The sequence below is a fragment of the Giraffa tippelskirchi genome, chromosome 11, assembly GCF_054371585.1.
Source record: "Giraffa tippelskirchi isolate mGirTip1 chromosome 11, T2T-mGirTip1v1.2.pri, whole genome shotgun sequence".
Classification (NCBI taxonomy): Eukaryota; Metazoa; Chordata; class Mammalia; order Artiodactyla; family Giraffidae; genus Giraffa; species Giraffa tippelskirchi.
Genome location: NC_137285.1, coordinates 110553015 through 110567055, shown reverse-complemented (window position 1 = coordinate 110567055; position 14041 = coordinate 110553015). Strand labels below are relative to the sequence as shown.

The 14041-nt window shown below is 35.7% G+C and overlaps 1 protein-coding gene and 1 long non-coding RNA gene across 10 annotated transcripts in view; one reads left to right on the top strand and one right to left on the bottom strand.

The window, feature by feature from the left end:
- LOC145526256 (uncharacterized) overlaps positions 1 to 1522 on the top strand; it is a 92965-nt gene extending 91443 nt beyond the window's left edge. The window contains exon 5 of the long non-coding RNA XR_014068802.1: positions 1153 to 1522. This is a non-coding gene — a long non-coding RNA (uncharacterized LOC145526256). The remainder of the gene's footprint in view (positions 1 to 1152) is intronic.
- Positions 1 to 14041, bottom strand: part of SOX6 (SRY-box transcription factor 6) — a 671664-nt gene that overhangs the window by 550229 nt on the left and 107394 nt on the right. The window lies entirely within an intron of this gene.

Below are 14041 nucleotides of genomic sequence, written 5' to 3'. Positions count from 1 at the left end.
AAAGCTTTTATAAAATTTTAATTTTTAGGCCCCACCCCAAAACCTACTAAACCATAATCTCCTTGAGTGGCCCAAGAATTTCCAGCTTTTTGAAATCTCTGGAGATGACTGTTAAAGCCCACCCGGCTGCAGATGGTATTCAAGAATTGCTGCACCAGTTCGACTCTAAGGTTACTACCACTTCAATGTTCTACAATTTTACATTTTATCCAAACCCGCTGGGAAGTATACTCTACACTTTAATGTAACATTACCGAAGCCTACTTTAACACATTATAGATGGTCAGGATCAAGGTTATTTCTAGGTTAGAAGAGGAGGCATCAGTATTGCATTTTCTAGATCTGCAAGTTCACTTTTTCCAGCATATGTAGCAGAAGAGTAAATCAGAGATAGAATCGACTAAGTCTGACACGTTTTCAAAACTGCCAACACTTTAGTGCTCTCCCTGAAATGATTCAAGAAGCTCTATCTAAGAATAGAATGGTTATTATATAAGAAATGTAGTGATGAATACAAGGAAAAACACCAAAAGTCAAACACATCTGCTTCATGGTTGGCATGACTGGGGAGGTGGGGAGAGGGAAGAAAGGTGGGGCAGACAGTTGCCGTCCTATATGATAAGTATATGTATGTGTTTGATGCATACAAGTCTGTTCAGTTTTTTAAACTTTACTAAAAATAAAAACATATGGAAAAATCCCTTTAAAAAAAAAGAATGGTCAGTATAAAAAGGTATCTACATGAAAAACAAATCAAATTATTGAGAAGACAGCATGTCTTCCACTTTACAAAGGCAGCTTATTGCTATGAACCAAGACCAAAATATAGATCACAAACTTCCGAAATCTATTTATAAGATTACCATGTGACTTAATCCCCCCAAACTCTTACATCTTGAAATCTTGATTACAAAAAAAAAATTGCCTACTTCATTGACACAACATAAGGCGGTTTGTCCACTTTACCAAAATCAGACAAAATTTAGCAATAGATTAAAAAAGAAATTTGCAATATTTGTATGTTTCATAACTTTTCACTCAATAAACTTGTTCTTTTATCTCTTCCTTCCTTCCCCTGTTATCTTAGCAAAATATACGTCTTGGAAATAACACCTATTAATGTGTTTTTAATATCTCTTTTTTTTCCTGCAGCCTGACTGATTTTAGACATACATGATATAAGCTTCACAACAAAAGTTGGAGAAGGTCTTGTACGAACAGGACGGCAGAAAAAAAGTGGTTATCAAAACAGAATCCTCAGATGCCTATTTCAGAAGGACCAGGTTCTTTATTAAAACAAAAAAAGTTTTTAAGAGGCCCCACCCATGTCTATTGACTCTGTAATTCTGAAAGTATGGCCTAGAAATCAATTGTAAAGCATAGCCCCCAGGTGATTCCTATCAACACTAAAATTCAGTAACTGCTGGGCTAAATGGCAACTGTGTTAAATGAGGATAAGCTCACAAAAACTTTTGTGCAAAAAAAATTTATAATTCTATAAAATGTTTTATCTTACTAAAAATATTCTCAATGCTTCTGGATTTTATTTTTTAACAAAATATTTTCTTAAGTATAAGGATGAATTAGAAACTAGAATTTAACTTAAAAATTAAATCTTAATTATCATAGTTTTTTTTTTTTTTGAGAATGATGCATGCAATTCTCTAGCAACTCAACTAACATTTTTGGGAGCCCACAGGTTGCATAGCATGAACTGGAATCTCTGGGGACATAACAATAAAGCACAATCCCAAATCTCCAGCAATTGACAGTTCATTGTGAGATAAATATTATATTTAGAATAATCTTTTGCAGTTTTATTATCATATCTGAAATGAAGACAGATTCCATTCCTGCTGAGTTTTCTCTCCCTGAAAACTACTTGCAAAATAAAGTGGTAAAACATTTTTAAAGCAATCATTTAACAAAAGTTTGTAAATAAGTACTGATTTTTAAGATCATACATTTTCTTAATAAGTCTTCTGTTGTCTTTAGGGCAAACTGATAGACAAAAGAGGCAGGCTTGTTCTTTATACTTGTTCTAGGTAGTTAAATCAAGACAAGTTTAAAGACATCTAGTCCATTTTGATACTCATTTTAAGAAACTTCTTGTTTCTCAAACCACTCCCTCCTAACCACAAATGATGACTTCAGTAATGGAGCTCTGTAATTTAAAGTATCAGGCAAATAACACCAAGTTACTTAGATGAATTGACACCGCCTGTTGTGCAAATATGTACTTAGGATGAGATTATAAAAATAACAGCTGCATTATCAACTGTATTCGGACCAGAACAATTTATGTGAATACAGAGCCAGCATAGTCTGAACTTGCTACATAGCATATATCCTGCATTTTATATTTTTTAAGCTTTTCTCAATTTGGGATAGACATTAAAAGAAGAGATATGCTAAAAGAAGAGGAGAAAAATAAAGATTTGATGGCCATGGACAAATTAAGAGTCCTAATTCATAAAGTAAGTCATAGTTACTCATCATTTACTGAATGTTTGCTCTATGCTAGCACTGTGTTAAGCACTAGAAAAACAAAAATGAATGACACAGACCTGGTGACTTCACAGAGTTCACAACCTTGTAAAAGAGACAAATAATTACAGCTTTGTGTGAAATACATTAGATGAAGAAAACAAACTATAAAACTATGTAAATGAATTTTCTGAAATAAAGAATATGTATAGAAAATGGGGAGGTTGATATTTACCTCTCAAGGTTTTTGTAAGAGTTAGAGACAAGAAAATGCTTCCTAGATTGTATATATGTCTTCTATATGTATTTCCGTTTTTGCTTTTTCTCTGCGATTCCATAGAAACGTGCCCAAGTCACAACTTACAGATGACATAGTGGCTAATATAACCACTCAGTTTTTAAAGAAGAATGTCTTAAGAGTACATGACCTTGGCAATGTCACACTCAATAACTACATGTTGCATGTCTACAGGGAGCTCAGTCATACACTATAGATTTAGTCCTTTTGAGACATAATTCTTTTGCTCACTCTCAAAATCACAGATTCTCTCTACATGAAGAGAATCATGTAGAGAGATCCTGCTTATTCTTTACTGAATGTCTTTCATAAAAATTTAAAGATCTCACTGGGAAGTCCAGACAAGATCTGGCCTGGCATTTCTCAGACTGCCCTACTTGCTAAGTGAAAAATAGGAATAGCAGGATGAGATGCACCCAAGTTTATAGGCACATAACTCACTTATGACTATATGACAAGCTGGACAACTTTCATTTTAAGCCACAGCTTCCAATTACCTGGGCTCATGTCTGTTCTATGAAGAACATAAATGTCTCCTATTATTTCATCTGTAAAATGGGATAGTTAGCATTCACTTCTCTCTTGCCATATCAGTTTCACTATGTTGTCTCACACTTAATTCATTTGACAATATACACTTTGAAAAATGGAAAGGGGTTACAAATCTGGTGTGAAATATATTTCTCTGGTGCCAATACCTTCCCATTTCCCTTGGTCCCAATCAACCACCAATCTCGGTATACTTCTTGTCTTGAAATTTCCCTAATTTCACTTTTTTTTTTTCTGATTCACAGTTAGATTAATGGAACTCTGTGTGTGTGTGTGTATGTGTGTGCATGTGCACGCACACACATGCATGCATGAAATCTATCAAAGATACATAAATATACTATACTTATTTTAAAAAGAAAAAACTGAAACTTAAAGGGATTAAATATTTATGAAGGTGGTAAGTGGCAAGGGTGGCACTCAAATTCACACTCTCTGGTTCCAAAGCTAGTGTACTTTCCATGTTTCATTTAAGTAGCATTCGTTAATATTTCAGATCCTAGCCCTTTTAAAATCTATTGGTTCTGATGCTAAAAGAGCTTCTTTTATAAGATTCTAAATCCCATCATTTCTGTACATTGATCCTACCCCTGTCCTTCAGCCACCATATTTCTCTGGGACAGACACTATGCCAAGTCCACACATAAGCCTATAATTCAAAGCCTTTTTCTTGCATTTTCTACCCTAGAGTAGCTTCCCAGAATAATTTTATCGGACAGAGGAGCCTTTCATCTAAAAAGGTGAAAATATGTAGTATATATATCACACACAATTAGGAAGCTTCTAAAACTTAAAAGAGAAATATTCTAAGGTCAGTGATATTATGTTTATATTAAGTAATTAAATTTGAGATGGTTTCAAAAATTAAATATATAAGTTTAATTCCTTTCCAATAATAAAATAATCCAAATAAATTTTAGGTTTAAATGTGCAATGTAAAGTACAAAAGTTCAGGCAGTATATTATTGGCACAGGAATAACAGGCAGATCAATAAACAATAGAAAATCTAGAGATAGATGACAATTTATAGAAAAATTCAGTCTGTGAACTAAGTGACACTTCAAATCAGTGGAGAAAGGATAAACTATTCAACAAATGATGCTGCGAATGAGTAGACATTGAGAAAAAATAATATTGAATCTCCACCCCCACTTTACACTAAAATAAATTCCAGATGCATTTTTTAAATGTAAAAACTAAAAGCACAAATAATCTTCAAGAAAATTTAAGTGACTATTTGTATAATCTTTAAATAAGAAAGATCATTCTGAGCATGACATTAAAACAAGGAAAAGATTAGTAAAATTGACTACATTGAAAATTTGAAACTTTTGTATCAAAAAAAGACCGATAACAAACCAAAAATCAGGGGGGAAAAAGCATATTTTGATATAGTATGACAAAACAGAACATCAAATCAATAAGGAAAAAACAGAAAAAGAGGCCACAAAAATAAATAGAATATTTACAAATGAGAAAACTAAAAAATAAAATAAGCTAAAATATCATTCAATATCACAATTTTTAAAATGCTAAATAGTACAGTGATGTATATCTCAAAATAAGATAACAAAGCTTTAAAATACTGCTCATATGTAATATATTCATGAGCATGAGGAACTGGGACACTCTCATTCACTAGTGAACAGCACAACCTTTCTGAGGGCAGTTTGACAATGATGCAATTCCTATAACACTTATAGAAAAAATTTAAACAATATGGAAAAGCATATAAAAAAAGCAAAAAATATTCTTTCCAATACATTCAAATTTTAAATGTACATTATCATTTGATACAAAAATTGTACTCCTATTTTATCTTAAAGAAATTATTGGAAAAGTGGGTAAAGAGCACATATGCAAAAATGCTCATGGAGTGTTGTTTATAATAGGAAGTAGCTGGAGACAACCAATGATTAATCAATGTTCAAATAAGTGGGGTACAACCACAAAATAGAGTACAATGCACTCATTATAAAAATCCTTATTTATCAAGCAGAAAGATACCCACAGCATATTGTTATTGAGGGAAAAAAAGATGGACGAAGCATCTGTATTTTTTTTCAATTGTTTTATAAAGACACGTAAACTACTATATGGATATGTATGTAAATGAGCACAAAAAATCATATACAGACAAATTTTAATTATGAATGTTCACATCTGTATCTATACTTATATATATGCATAAATAGAAAAAGAAAGAATATGAAGCAAAAGATTATTAATAAGTCCTGAGATTATCATTGAAATTTTCTTTTCTCTATTTATTTCCCTACTATCTGAATTTTTTACGTGCAGTAACATCCTTTTTTTTGTATAATCAGAAAATAAAGGATTTTTATTTTTAAATAAATTAAAAATTAGATAAAGACTTAATTAAGACACAAACACAACTTTTTTAATACTAAATTATAACCCTAAAAATGATTCTAAAAATTCAATCTTAAATAATACCAGTAGGAATAACAATAATGCTAAATCTAAAATGGTAGGTTTAAATCTACTTTAGAGGGAAAATGACTTAGATATACCCTGATTAAAAAAATTCAGTGTATGTGGTGGGAGGAGTCAAGATGGCAGAATAAGAAGATGCAAATTCATTTCTCCTCACAAGTACATGAAGCATATATCTATAAGTGGAACAGTTTCACAGAACACCTGCTGAAGATTAGCAGAAGACTTCAGATACCTAAAAGGACAAGAAAAATTGCTTCACAATTGGGTCGGAAAAAAGAAAGAAAAAATGAAAAGAGAAATCAAAAAAGGAACCAGCAATTCTGGCAGGAAGATAAAAGTGAGGAGAAGTTCCCACATTCAGAAAAACCACGCCCCTCACAGTGTGGAAATCAGCTAGGACAGAAAGGGACCTTCAGGGGACTGAAGGAGAATGCAGCAGACAGTCTGTGGAAAACAGGACAAAGAATGCATGGTCTGTGCCACAGCCCTGCACACCCCAGCCTGAGTTGTGTGTCTCCTGTTGTGGAGGAGGGCTGAGTGCTGGAAAGTGGGGTTTGCAGCACACATCCAAGGAAAGGACAACTGTTGGCTGTGAAAAGACAACCTGAAGGAACAAGAGTAAGTAGCTCCACAACCAGCAAAGTTTCTGAAAAAAGCCTGGGACACCGTAGAAGCAAGGCATCATTGTTGAGTGGTGCACAAGGGATGAGGCCACTCCTAGCCACCAGCTTCAGCCTTCACAGGCCTGGGAAAGGCACCCATCTGAGAAGGCTCACCCACTCCTCAAGCCAAGGTCTCCTTCTCCTGCATAGCCTCCAGGGTTCTGAGAGCCACCCACCCCAAAGCCTCCTCAAGAATCAGCCCTGCCTGCGATGGGACCACACCAATGCTGGTGGGGGTTGAGTGCTTCAGTATGGGGTTAAGAGTGGATCCAGGGAGAGAACCACTATTGGCCACATGGATACAACTGAGGGGATGGAAGTGAAGAGTTCTGGCCTAGAATGTCCCTAGAGGAAGCAAGGTCTGCCTAGGAAACAAGGAGCCATTGTTAAGTGGCAACCAGGGGGTGGGGCCGCCCCATTCCCTGCCTCTGCAGGCAGGTGGAAGGACTCCCACCAGAGAGAGCGTGCCCCAGTCTACTGCAACTGCCTGCCAGGCTCTGCCCCGGGGGTGGGGCCAAAACCAAAGCTGAGTCCCAGGGATGGTGCGATGAGGAAGAGAACAGAAATCTCTCCGTGCAGCTACACACGCAGTGGATTAAGTCCCCGTGATCAGCTTGGTAAATCCTGTCTGTGGAATATCTGAATAGGCAACAAGCATTCCCACAAATGAAACAGGGCAAACTTTAGCAGCTGTGGACTTTGAGGGCAAGTACATGTGGGAGCTCAGAGAGATCAAGAGTCTGAGTTGGTCCACCAGTGCCCACAGAAGGTCCAGAGACCTAGACCTAGAAGTGCCTCCAGAAGTACCTTCTAGAAGTACCTGCAGAGGGCATCCTGAGGAGGTGGAGGTTCGCTGTAGCTCACTGTGGGAGCAATGACACTAACAGAGGAGGCCCTGGGAATATATTCTTCCTACCACAATATTATTCCTAAATGAACGATGCAAAGAAGTAAAAGAAAACAATAGAATGGGAAAGACTAGAGATCTCTTCAAGAAAATTAGAGATACCAAGGGAACATTTCATGCAAAGATGGGCACAATAAAGGACAGAAACAGCAAGGACCTAACAGATGCAGAAGAGATTAAGAAGAGGTGTCAAGAATACACAGAAGAAACTGTACAGAAAAAGTCTTAATGACCCAGATAAAAATGATAGTGTGGTCACTCACCTAGAGCCAGGCATCCTGGAGTGTGATGTCAAGTGGGCCTTAGGAAGCATTAATACAAACAAAACTAGTTGAGGTGATGGAATTCCAGCTGAGCTATTTCAAATCATAAAAGATGCTGCGAAAGTGCTACACTCAATATGCCAGCAAATTTGGAAAACTCAGCAGTGGCCACAGGACTGGAAAAGGTCAGTTTTCATTCCAATCCCAAAGAAGGGCAATGTCAAAGAATGTTCAAACTACTGCACAGTTGTGCTCATTTCACACACTAGCAAAGCAATGCTCAAAATCCTTCAAGCTAAGCTTCAATAGTATGTGAACCAAAAACTTCCAGATGTAGAAGCTGGATTTAGAAAAGTCAGAAGAACAAGAGATCAAATTAGCAATATCTGCTGGATCATAGAAAAAGCAAGGGAATCCCCCCAAAAATCTGCTTCATTGACTACACGAAAGCCTTTGACTGTGTGGATAACAACAAACTCTAGAAAATTTTGAAAGAGATGGGAATACCAGACCACCTTATCTGCCTACTGAGAAACCTGTATGCAGGTCAAGAAGCAACAGTGAGAACTAGAAAGGGAACAACAGACTGGTTCAAAATTGGCAAAGGAGAATATCAAGGCTGTATATTGTCATCCTGCTTATTTAACTTATATGCAGAGTACATCATGTGAAATCCTGGGCTGGATGAAGCACAAGCTGGTATCAAGATTGCTGGGAGAAATATCAACAACATCAGATATGCAGATGATATCACTTTAACACAGAAAGTGAAGTGGAAATAAAGTCTCTTGATGAAGGTAAAAAAGGAGAATGAAAAAGCTGGCTCAAAACTCAACATTCAAAAAACTAAGATCATGGCATCTGGTCCCACCACTTCATGGCAAGTAAATAAAAAGTGAAGACAATGGCAGATTTCATTTTCTTGGGCTCCAAAATCACTGTGGATAGTGACTGCAGCCACAAAATTTTCCTTGGAGGAAAAGCTATGAAAAACTCGATGGAGTATTAAAAAGCAGAGACATCACTTTGCCAAAAAAGGTCTTTATAGTCAAAGTTATGTTTTTTTCAGTAGTCATGTATGGATGTGAGCGTTGGACCATAAAGAAGGCTAAGCACTGAAGAATTGATGTTTTGAATTGTGGTGCTGGGGAAGACTTGAGAGTCCACTGGGCAGCAAGGAGATCAAACCAGTCAATTCTATAGGAAACCCTGAATATTCATTGGGCAGACTGATGCTGAAGCTGAAGCTCCAATACTTTGGCCACCTGATGTGAAGAGCTGACTCATTGGAAAAGACCATGATGCTGAGAAAGATTGAGAGCAAGAGGACAAGGAAGTGACAGAGGCCAAGATGGTTGGATGGCATCACTGACTCAATGGACATGAGTTTGAGCAAACTCAGGGAGATGGTGAAGGACAAGGAAGCCTGGCATGCTGCAGTTCATGGGTTCACAAAGAGTTAGACACGACTTAGTAACCGAACAACAACAATAGCCAAAAAAGGGGAAATTGACAGTAACACAATAATAGTGGAGGACTTTAATATTCCACTTATACCAACAGACAGATAAATCAGACAGAAAATTAATAAGGAAACACAAGAAATCTCTTGCATTCCTATACACTAGTAACAAAAGATCAGAAAGAGAAATTAAGGAAACAATTCTTTTTACCATTGCAACAAAAAAAACCTAGGCATAAATCCATCCAAGCAAGAATATACAATGGAGAAAATATAGTCTCTTCAATAAGTAGTGCTGGGAAAACTGAACAGCTGCATATAAAAGGGTGAAATTAAAACATTTCCTACCACCATACACAAAAATAAACTCAAAATGGATTTAGACCTAAATGTAATGCCAGACACTATAAAACTCTTAGAGGAAAACATAAGCAGAACACTCTTTGACATATATCTCAGCAAGATCTTTTTTGATCCACCTCCTAGAGTAATGAAAATAAAAACAAAAATAAACAAACGGGGCTTAATTAAACTTAAAAGCTTTTGCACAGCAAAGGAAACCATAAGCAAGATGAAAAGACAACCCTCAGAATGGGAGCAAATATTTGCAAACAAAGCAACTGACAAAGGATTAATCTCAAAAATATACAAATAGCTCATGCAGCTCAATATAAAAAATAAAAAAATTGATGGAAGACCTAAATAGACATTTCTCCAAAGAAGACATACAGATGGCCAACAAACACATGAATAGATGCTCAACACCACTAATTATAAGAGAAATGCAAATCAAAGCTACAATGAGGTATCACCTCACACCAGTCAGAATGGCCATCATTAACAAATCTACAAACAATAAATGCTGGAGAGGGTGTAGAGAAAAGGGAACATTCCAACACTGCTGGTGGGAATGTAAATTGATTAAACCACTATGGAGAACAGTATGGTGGTTCCTTAATAAACTAAAACTAGAACTACCATATGACCCAGCAATCCCATTACTGGGTATGTGCCCAGAGTAAGTTCAGTTCAGTTTAGTTCAGTTGCTCAGTCATGTCCAACTCTCTGCAACCCCATGAACCACAGCACGCCAGGCCTCCCTGTCCATCACCAACTCCCGGAGTCCACCCAAACCCATGTCCATCGAGTCGATGATGCCATCCAACCATCTTATCCTCTGTTGTCCCCTTCTCCTCCTGTCCCCAATCCTTCCCAGCATCAGGGTCTTTTCCAATGAGTCAACTCTTCGCATGAGGTGGCCAAAGTATTGCAGTTTCAACTTCAACATCAGCCCCTCCAATGAACACCCAGGACTGATCTCCTTTAGGATGGACTGGTTGGATCTCCTTGCAGTCGAAGGGACTCTCAAGAGTCTTCTCCAACACCACAGTTCAAAAGCATCAATTCTTCAGCGCTCAGCTTTCTTTATAGTCCAACTCTCATATCCATACATGACAACTGGAAAAACCATAGCCTTGACTAAACCATAATTCAAAAAGATACGTGCACCCCAATGTTCACTGCAGCACCATTTACAATACTCAGGACATGGAAGCAACCTGAATGTCCATCAACAGAGGAATGGATAAAGATGATGTGGTACTTGTATACAATGGAATATTACTCAGTCACAAAAAGGAATGAAATGGGGTCATTTGTAGCGATGTGGATGGACTTAGAGACTGTCATACAGAGTAAAGTAAGTTAGAAAGAGAAAAACAAATATTGTATGTGAACACATGTATGTGGAATCTAGAAAAATGAAAAAGATGATCTTATTTTCAAAGGAGAAAGAGAGACACAGACATAGAGAAAAATGTATGGATATCAAGGGGGGAGGGGGTGGGATGAACCGGGAGATTGAGATTGACATATACACACTGTTATGTATAAAACAGATAACTAATGACAGCCTACTGTGTAGCACAGGGAACTCCACTTGGTGCTCTGTGGCGACCTGAAGGGAAGGAAATCCAAAAAAGCAGACGATATACGTATATATATGGCTGATTCACTTTTCTGTACAGCAGAAACTGACACAGTGGCGTAAAACAACTATACTGCAATTAAAATTTTTTAATTAAATTAAATTTAAAAAAAATTCAGAGTAGGTGAATATACATATTTTACATTCACAAATAATGTAAGTAAATATGTTATATCCATAACAATACCATGATCTATTATTTAGTGATATTAGCATACTCTTCCTAAAATAGCAGTGTATTAGCACTGTATTAGTGTATCAGCAATTTAAAAAATTGGCAAATTCAGTAAGAGCCTTCCTTCAAAATGTTCAGCACTTTGACCCAGCTCTGCTTCTAAAAATCGATCTTAAGGAATCAGTCACAAACACAAAAATAATTTTTACACAAATATATTTATTCCAGCATTATTCAAAAGAGTAAAATCAAAGAGGTGAGTAACAGATCCTATTTATGTAAAATAAGCATAGATATAAACGTGCTTATATAGGCATAGAAAAATTCTAAAGGGATAGCCAGAAAATTCTTCATAGTGGAACAAAGATGTTGACTTTTCACTTTACATGTTTCCATATTTGAGTTCTGGACATAAACATCAACACTTTCGTGACTTAAAATGCAAAAGAATAAAAGAGATGAAATGGTAATAATAATAATAATTTGAAGTAACCTGTATCTAAAAATAAGAGATAGTCTAAGTAAAATATTATCTACTCACTAAGCATAAGGTTATGTGGTTATTAAAAATTTTATTTAGAACCCTGGATAATAGCACAGGAAAATGTTTATGTCATAATGTGAGGCCAAAAAAAAGGGCTAAAAATTATATCTACATACTTTGAAAAAAATTAAAGACGATGCTTAAGTTAAGGAAACAACTGTGAGGAACTACTAAGATGTTAACAAAGGTTGCCAATTGAGTATGGGACTGAAAGTGAAAGTGAAAGTCTCTCAGTCGTGTCGGACTCTTTGCGACCTCATGGACTATACAGTCCATGGAATTCTCTAGGCCAGAATACTGGAGTGGGTAACCTTTCCCTTCTCCAGGGGATCTTCCCAACCCAGGTCTCCTGCATTGCAGGCGGATTCTTTACCAGCTGAGCCACAAGGGAACTAGGGGTAAATTATTTTTTTTCCACTTTTTGTATTTTTATAAAATTCCATAATGCTGAACATTTTTAAGTGGAAAAAATACTTAAGCAGGAAAAAAGTATACAATTTTATTTTATACAGAATTCACACTTGAAAATAACACTATCTTGACCAACTCTCAAAAAATTTTTTTCTGAACTGTAAATAGCATGCAAGTAAATCTCCTTAATTAGTAAATTAGTAATATGAATTCTATTAATATATCTTATATCTAAAAATAGGGGAAAGTTTAATTAAAATATAGCCAAGTACTGGGTATAATATGTGTTAATTAAAACTTTCACTTAGAATCCTAGTTAATAGCATGGGGAAATACTGACATGGCACACATCCACTCTATTGTATAATAAAGTTTTAATTTAGCCAATAGAATTCCTTAACTTCTTTTGAATCAGCAATATTCCTGTGAAATATGCAATAAGATAAACTAAACTACTTTTTTCTTGATAAGTAACTTCAGTTTCCTCATCTATAAAATGCACATAATAATATTATACTGTCTCACAGATTTATTGCTAAGATTAAATAAATGCAAATCAATTAGTACAGTCTCCTGGCACTTATTGTACTCAATAAATGGCAGCAATTATTACTATTATGGGCATGGCTGCACTTAAAATATTCACTTATGCTCTCCTTTCTATTAGGGTAAGCTCTATGAAAGACTAATCAGAGTGAAAAAAGGATGTTCTTTAAATTGAAAAATGAATATTTAAGTATCAGAATCTACTTAAAATAGTAAAAGTGTATGAACACAAAATGTATATCTGGGAAGTTACTTATTCAAACCTTATTCTGTAAATGTAAACTTTTAAAAGAATATAATATTTACCATCCCTAGGCTTAAGTAACTGTAAGCACACAGAACTTCAAAATAAAAGAAAATCAGCTGTTCTTGCATAGCTAGCCTCCCAGAGTCACAATTACATTGCACAGTATGAGATTTTTTTCAAACTTCCTTACTGTTTATTCCATTATTTCATACTCCACTAGAACAAGAGGAACCAGAACCAGTCTACTATATTGAGAAGAATGAAAGCTAAGCAGACCTCAATTCAAATCTTGGCCCTGTAACTTAGATGTGTAACCATTGGCAACTGTTTAATTTCTCTATTTAATTTCCTCATCTTTAAAATAATAATAATCACATTACCTACCTCAAAAGATTATTACAATAACTAAATGGGATGATCTATATAAGATATGTAGCAAATATGTTGGGCTCACAAAGTAGTAAGTGCTCAACAATTTCTTTGGCATTTATTAACCAGGGTCAGCAAGCCTTTTCTATAAAAGACCAGACTATAAGTAATTTAAGCTTTAAGGGCCATATGATCTCTCACATCCACTCAACTCTGCCATAATAAAGCAAAAGCAGCCATAGAAAATACAAAAATAAATGGGCATGAATATGTTCATATAAAACTTAATTATAAAAATAGGTAGTGAGTCAAATTTGGCCACCTGGACATAATCTGTTGAACATTAATTTAGTGGACTTCCCAAGTAGATATTTTCTAAATGGCTCTCTAAACTTCAACCTCCTAGGAAAACTCCTTCTAATATTAAAATCTTCTAAATCAGTGGTTTCATAGTGTGCTCTATGAAACACTCATTTCCTGAGATATTAGTAGAAGTTACACCTCAATAAAGTTCTAGGATAATAAAAGTTTAGGTAAAAAATCATTAATCTATTAATTAATCAGAAATTAACACACTGTAAATCAATCATTGTTGTTATTTTGTTGCCAAGTGATTCTTCTGTGACCCCATGGACTGTAGCCTGCCAGGCTCCTCTGTCCCTGGGATTTCCCA